Below are 8061 nucleotides of genomic sequence, written 5' to 3'. Positions count from 1 at the left end.
TACAGCGTCTTTGAGGTTTGCAGATTCCTGGTTGATGTGACTTATAGCGTCCTGAAATTCTGCCTCAAAGCGAGTAGCAAAGGACTCAAGCAGGGTTGGTATGCTGTCTAGTGAGGGGGGCACGGAGGACGGGGCGTTGTGCACGGAGGTGAATTTGTAGAGGGTTTAGTGTCAGCCTCTGTCACCACTTCGCGAATTTTTGCGTGCGTTCCCAGACACCCTAAGAGCGTGGGGGGTATCGGTCTCGTTCACAAAGACGCCCTTGACTCAGCGTGGCAAGCTCAGCCGGAGACCAGCTACCAAGTGACAAGGGGGTTGGTCGTTTGGTGCCCAGCTTTCGCCGGTCGCAAGCCAGAGAATGGGTCGGAGCCAAAGGTTCACAAAACAAAACAAACTTTATACAGCTAAGAGACAATACCGAGATTCCCCAATCACTCGTACAAGCCCATACAAAGAGATTCACAAATACAATGAACTCATGCAGTCACAGTATATAGAGATACAATTCAACAAAATCTTTGCACCCAAAGTGCACAAACACACAGAGAGAGAAAGAGAGAAATAAACAAAACACAATTTTTTCACCGGGCACTGCGACAGTCCGACGACCTGAGGAGCTCGACGGGGCCGTCCCGCAGGTTGGCGCACGTTGCCTCGCTGGTCTATCGCTGGACGAGTGGTGTTCTCCCGGGAGTCGAGCGGGCGCGCTTCTCGGAAGCTTAAACGGCGGCTCGGGCTAACAGACAGTTGTTTGTTGTTGCCAGGAAGAAAGAAAAGGAAAATTCACAGGCCTGCTCGCTGGCTAGAGCCGAGCCACAATCGCTACCACGTGCAGAAAGTAGGAGAGTGGAAAGATGGGATAGAAGGACAGGATAGTAAAGACGCGCTAAAGACATGGCCGATCCCAGAGGTAGTGCAATACCGGGCCAACCGGTGGCGGGAGTGAAGCATCCATCAAACTCTCCGCCGCATTTCCAAAAATAAGTCCAACTTGGACCCGCAACAGATACTCTACGGGGTCCAGACGGGGTCCGGACAAGCTGAAGGCGGTTGCAGCCCCTCATTTATAGTCGCGGACCGCGTCTGTTTGTTCTTCGCACCAAGGCAGGCGTGCACATACACGCCGCTTCAACCGCACAAACTCCTCCTTCTTGCGCCGGGCGCGCGACCTCATTGGTCGAGCGCGGAAACCACGTTCTAGAACAATCTGGGTCATTCGCGGCACGTTGAGTCATTTGGCGCCGGAGCGAAGAGGGAGGATATCCTTTGTCGCGCGCAACGTTACTCCCTTTCCATCGACAAAAAGCAAAAACTTCTCCAACATTCGAGAAAATCGACGCCGCGCGCGGTCATGCCCCCCGCGGCGCAGCACCGGCGAGCTGAGAGGAAAGTTAGGCAACCCCCGGGGTTCCTTCCCCGCTGTTTTTTTTTCTTTTATTTTACCGCGCGCGGGCGCGATTGCTTACTCGCAGCGCCCGGTTTTTCGAATTTGAGCCGAATTTTGTGACACTGCCCCTTCTTTTAAGAATATTGTGCAACAATATTCATAAAAACTCAAAATTCGCGAGCAAATGCTTGCGCTCACAATCTATACGGCGGACGCCAGAATAAATACATTCAATCATGTTCTTACATACATGTCACTTGACAATAATCACTATGTACTTCAACACAAACCGCAACTCGGAAACACATTAACACAACACAAACAGGGGCACTCACGTTCAAGCAATGCTTGCGCCTATACTTCCAGATACATTTCCGACTTGCGCATCCGTAATGCGCGCGTGAGAACCTTCACAATTCACAAGAGTCTCATCGACTCGCGGCTCTTTTTCTCGGTCAACATGGGCTTCAGTTTCGCCCAACCTGAACCCTCCAGTTAAATTTTCCAACTCGGAAAAGGATTGTGCGCTCAGGTATGCACACACAAACAAGATTATCAATGGATTCCAGGGTACCTGCGTCAAAGCACTGAGGCTCACAATATTTACCAGTGTGAATACCCTCTTGGTCACATTCCAGAATTTTCCTCTGTGATCGAAAGGTAGCTGGAGTAATGTGCACAACAGCACGATGAAACTTTCCACAACCTCCGCTAAGCTGAGCCTAGCCGGAGTGTCAGACACCTTGTCCTCTTGGGCTTTCTTTCTTTTGCGTTTCGCGGCTTCGTTGTGACCATTCCGAGGCCTTTCTTTCGGCTTCGCACAGCTTTCTGCTGTAGTGCCCGCCCCTTCCTGAATAAACGTGTTTTCTTCTTCGGAATGTTCCTCCGCGGGACTCTTCCATTCTTCATGCTTGACTGCTCCTTTGTTTGAGCTAGCACGCTCGCACTTCCTTCGCCACTTCCTTTTCGCTTGGCGATCACTGCACCGTACCGAAGAGCAGGATATGGATTTCTCTATCTCGTGGCTACTTTGTGGGCACATTGGAAATTTTGCCTCCTTTAAATTTCCAAGTATGAGGTCGTATATGGGGCGCTGCATGCACAGGGAGTACGGAGTCCGAACATGTACTACAGCTTACGGCAAGCGCTAAAACGAGCCGTCCACTAGCCGCACAAGGCTCTTCGTTCCAGTGAGATCCTTATCTCTTACTAATCTTCGTTTTATTATTACAGCGCTGCTTCCCGTGTCTCGCAACACTGTAATTGTTTTTTCTCCTACCTTCCCTTTCAGGACAGGCATTCTGTTCATTTCGGCTTCGCGCAGTGCGTTCACTACGGCGTTCACGACTGGTACCTCCTTGCCGTTCTTTAGTTCTACAAACCCATTTACATCTTCTTCCTCCAGGTGGTGTCTTGAGGAGGCCCGTACGCACGATACCTGGGGGATGGGCTTGCTTGGGATCGGACAAACCGCGGCTCTGTGCCCCCTCTGGCCGCACTTAAAACAAACTGTTTGGCTACTGTTTGTAGCACTGTTGCGGCAGTTAGATGCGCAATGGCCTAACTTGTTGCACAGGTAGCACTTTGGTGCAACCTTTGGGCTAAATCAGGCATCGCGGCTGTCGGTTTTTCCCGCGCTGTCCGAATTCGTATTTTTAATCTTGGTCAGGTTCGTTCCTCCTTGATCTTCTAGAAATTGGTCGGCAAGATCTAGCATTTCGGAGAGAGTCTTGGCTCTTCTTTCCTTCAGGCACAGCGACAACCTCGGTTGACAGCTACTCAGGAACTGTTCTTTGATGAGTAGCTCACGAAGTGTACTGTATTCCTGAACAATTTCTGAAAGTTCTATCCGCCGATCAAAGTAGTGGCTTAATCTTGCCGCATACTGGATTGCCGTTTCGCCATCTGTGGGCTTCCCTGTTTTGAATTTATCTCGAAATCCCTCGGTGGTGAGACGCAATCGCTTAAGTAAGCTGCCCTTTACTTTGCTCTAGCTTGCAGCATAGTCCGGAGAAAGTGTCCCGAATATGCGCAGAGCTTCCCCGCTGAAACAGGTGCTAAGAATGGTAGCACATTCACCGTATGACCAATTCTGACTTCCCGCGATCCCTTCGAATCGCCTGAGGAACGCGTCGACATCGTCCCTTTTTTCGTCAAATCAGGGAAGTAATCTGCTGGCATCTATCGATCTTCTTCTCTAGTGTTATAGACTTCTGCTGAGTGGTTCCGAGCACGTTGGAGCTCAAGCTTCATGGCAAGCAGTTGGTTTTCGAGTTCGAATTCTTTCTCTCTTTCTTTCTCCGCCCTCTCTCCTCTTTTCCTCTCAGGTTCACCCATTTCCGTAGTTCAGCCCCGGACATCCCCATCTGGATGCCCACCTCAACTAGTTCCTTTAGGTTCATTTTCGAATACTGAACTTCTCAAGGCAAAGACTACCTCTATACGGTGAACCTCAATAACTGCTTCAGCGCGGCACCTCACAATATCGCTCTGCTGCTAAACACTCGTTTACGACCTCTTCGTAAACTCCTTACGACTCTCTCCGTTTTCTGCGCTTGCCAAACACCCAACGTCCTGTCGCGGACGCCAGAATATGTCACCACTTCGCGCACTTTTGCGTGCGTTCCTAGGCACCCTTAGAGCGTGTGGGGGTAGCGGTCTTAGTCACAAAAGAGATGCCCTCCACTCAGCGTGGCAAGCTCAGCCGGAGACCAGCTACCAAGTGACAAGGGGGTTGGTCGTTTGGTGCCCAGCTTTCGCCGGTCGCAAGCCAGAGAATGGGTCGGAGTCAAAGGTTCACAAAACAAAACAAAGTTTGTACAGCTAAGAGACAATACAGAGATTCCCCAATCAATCGTACAAGCCCATACAAAGAGATTCAAAAATAGAAAGAACTCATGCAAATTCACAGTATATAGAGGTACAATTCAACACAATCTTTGCACCTAAAGTGCACAAACACACACACAGAGAAAGAAAGAAATAAACAAAACACAATTTGTTCACCGGGCACTGCGGCAGTCCGACGACCTGAAGAGCTCGACGGAGCCGTCCCGCAGGTTGGCGCACGTTGCCTCGCTGGTCCATCGCTGGGCGAGTGGTGTTCTCCCGGGAGCCGAGCGGGCGCACTTCTCGGAAGTTTAAACGGCGGCTCGGACTAACAGACGGTTGTTTGTTGTTGCCAGGAAGAAAGAAAAGGAAAATGCACAGGCCTGCTCGCTGGCTAGAGCCGAGCCACAATCGCTACCACGTGCAGAAAGTAGGAGAGTTGAAAGATGGGATAGAAGGACTGGATAGTAAAGACGCGCTAAAGACAAGGCCGATCCCGGAGGTAGTGCAATACCGGGCCAACCGGTGGCGGGAGTGAAGCATCCTTCAAACTGTCCGCCACATTCCAAAAATAAGTCCAACTTGGACCCGTAACAGATACTCTACGGGGTCCAGACGTGGTCGGGACAAGCTGAAGGCGGTTGCAGCCCCTCATTTATAGTCGCGGACCGCGTCTGTTTGTTCTTCGCACCAAGGCAGGCTTGCACATACACGCAGCTTCAACCGCACAAACTCCTCCTTCTTGCGCCGGGCGCGCGACCTCATTGGTCGAGCGCGAAAACCACCTTCTAGAACAGTCTAGGTCATTCGCGGCACGCTGAGTCATCGGCGCCGGAGTGAAGGGGGAAGGTATCTCTTATCCCGCGCAAGGTTACCCTCTTTCCATAAACAACAAGCAAAAACTTCTCCAACACTCGAGAAAAATCGACGCCCCCCTCGGCGCCGCGCCGGCGAGCTGAGAGGAAAGTTACGCAACCCCCGGGGTTCCTTCCTAGCTGTTTTTTTTTTTATTTTAACGCGCGCGGGCGGGTTTTACATCCACGACTGCAGGGTTGGTATAACGTCCCGTCATGATGAAAGTCGCTCCTTGTGAAGTCACAACTTGTAATGACGCAGCGAAAGCGTTTAGAGTTAGCGATAGCGATAACATTGCAATTGCGACTTGATGTGATGCATGTTACTGCAAGTCGAGTGAGACCGGAGAGTGGACTCAACGAAATAGCTGTGTGCAAAGGATAGCAGTATTGTCCAGGAGAATCCGATACCAATCTTGTTGGGTCAAGAGAGTGCCTCCCCTTTGCTCAAAGTCACAGGACGTTATAAGGCGGGAAGAATTGCATATATTTGTGCTGTTTATTAGTGTCATGTAGGAACATACTGAATGTGCTAGCTAAAGGTGTGTCGAAGTGATAGCATCATTACATTCGACATAACGTTTCGGTCCATACCCCTCATGGCTTTGGTTGAGAATGTGGAATATCAGGTTGGAAGTGATGCGAACTCATGTGTGTGAGTGAGAGAGAAAAACTTTATTTGGTTCATTAAGGGTTTAGCGTTCGGTCTTCGTCTTCATCGCTGCAGTCCCTTGACCTTCAAAGCAGGGTTGGGCCCCTAGTCCAGGGCTCCACTGAGTCGCGCTGCTTCGCTTGCGTGCTGCACCATTGCCCTTTGGGCGGCGAGCTCGCAGCTGGTGAGCCGGCTCTCCCACTGCTCCGCACTCGGGGTTTTGTGTTGGTGGAACGTGTAGTTTCGCTTACACCCCCAAGTTATGTGGTAAAGCGTGGGGGTTGCCTCGCACGGGCATGTGTTCCAAAACCGTGTAGATTACATCTTGCTAAGTATATGTAGGTTAAAGAATGTTCCCGTTTGCAGCCTCCGCGAACGTGAACTATCGGCTGATCACAGGGAGTTTACCTTAGTCATAACCTTAGAGTGAGTCGCTCATCTTATCAGGATAGCAAAGGTATGACATGATGATGCGAGTTGCACCCTATACTTCGGTTGATGTGGTGGGTGGTATAAATACCGGCCTTTATTTGTTATGATTAAAAGAATTTGTAATTATTACTTGCTCATTGGGTGTCTAATGTTTCGTAAGTAACAACCCATCGATAACGCGTCTTTGATTTGTAGACCGCGTTTTAAGTTATAGCGGTCCCGTGTGAGGATGCATAAGGATTAAATTCGCTGGATTAAATGCTTTGGCGCTTGGATTAATTTCTGTGGCAGCTGGATTAAATTTAATGGCACTCAGATTAAATATTCTGGAGTTTGGATTCAATTGAGCGGGAAATACTGTGGTCTCCTAACTGTGCAGGGCAGACTACAGCAGACCCCATCTAGACGGGAGCTCCTGAAGAAACTAGGCTCCGCCGATCAACTTCAAGAGATAAGAGGACCGAAACAATTCCGGACGAGTATCCCAATAAACTAAAAGTAGCACCCGTACCCAGGAACATGGATCCCAACCTACACAAAGCACGCATAGAGGCGAGGGCTGGATACCTACAAAAGACACTAGCACCCCAAGAAACGACGGTATACGTGGACGCAGCCACATGCGCAAGAGCAGCGGGGCAGAGAGAGCAACAGCAACACGGTAGCAACGGTGATTAATTCGAACCTACGCGAGATCACCAGCGCGTCACTTCAAGACTGTACGATAGTCGATGCTGAAGAAGCTGCCGTCGCTCTAGCAGCAGCGGAAGGCTGTCGATCTAAATGATCTCTAACAGTCCTTACAGACTCACAAACGGCGTGCCGCAACTACCTACGCGTCAGAATAGGGCACGGAGTGCTCCACATACTCCGCTCCGGAGACCACATACCACAACCACAACAAAACGAAGAACCAATTAGTCATACGATAGTATGGACGCCGGTGCACATGGGGGGGAGCAGGGAACCAAGTGGCGGACATGATAGCTGGAGGGTACACTTATAACCGAGCATCCAACGTTGGCGACCTCGAGGGGACCGAGCCTGTACCCCAACACTATTCGGCGATACAAAATTACTACAAGGGCTGCAGAAAGCGGTATCCACCACCGCACAACTCCTTTGGCAGAGAGGACTCTGTCGCGTGGAGGCAGCTACAAACGGGTTCGTACCCGAACCTGAACGTAATCAGCAAAATGTATCCCACACAATACAATGACAAATACCCCTGGTGCCACGAAACACCCACGCTGTATCACATAACGTGGGCATGCCAGAAGATAGACGTGGTACCCGTTATACCAAACCCGAGTGCGGAGCTATGGCAGGGAGTGCTCTCCAGCGATCGCCGGGTCGACCAAGAAGGTCTTATTCGGCGAGCACAACTGGCAGCAGCATCCAGCGAAGCCCTGGACTAAGGGAAACCGACCGTTGTGCAAGAAGATGACCGAATCCATCTGAAGACTGCAGAAGACCAGCGAATCTAGAGCTCAATAAAGTTTTTCACTCACACACACACACACATATCTTGGCGAAACCTTAACCGCGCCATAAGGGAAGGGCTAAAGGAAGGACTGAGAGATGAAAGGAAGAAAGAGGTGGAGTAGTGGAGGTCTCCTGGTAATTTCGACCACCTGGGGATCTTAAACGTTCACTGACATCGCACAGCACACGGGCGCCTTAATAATAATAATTGGTTTTTTGGGGGGAAAGGAAATGGCGCAGTATCTGTCTCATATATCGTTGGACACCTGAACCGCGCCGTAAGGGAAGGGATGAAGGAGGAAGTGTAAGAAGAGAAATAGGTGCCGTAGTGGAGGGCTCCGGCATAATTTCGACCACCTGGGGATCTTTAACGTGCACTGACATCGCACAGCACACGGGCACGGGCGCCTTCGCCCCTGAAT

General features: G+C 50.5%; 1 pseudogene; it reads right to left on the bottom strand.

The window, feature by feature from the left end:
* Window positions 1-4696: 4696 nt before the first annotated feature.
* LOC144130701 (U2 spliceosomal RNA) lies at window positions 4697-4851 on the bottom strand (annotated as a pseudogene).
* Window positions 4852-8061: the final 3210 nt, after the last annotated feature.

The sequence above is a fragment of the Amblyomma americanum genome, chromosome 4 (assembly GCF_052857255.1).
Source record: "Amblyomma americanum isolate KBUSLIRL-KWMA chromosome 4, ASM5285725v1, whole genome shotgun sequence".
In the NCBI taxonomy this organism is placed as follows: domain Eukaryota; kingdom Metazoa; phylum Arthropoda; class Arachnida; order Ixodida; family Ixodidae; genus Amblyomma; species Amblyomma americanum.
Note: the sequence above shows the minus strand (reverse complement) of the source record. Positions and strands in the feature narration are given on the sequence as shown.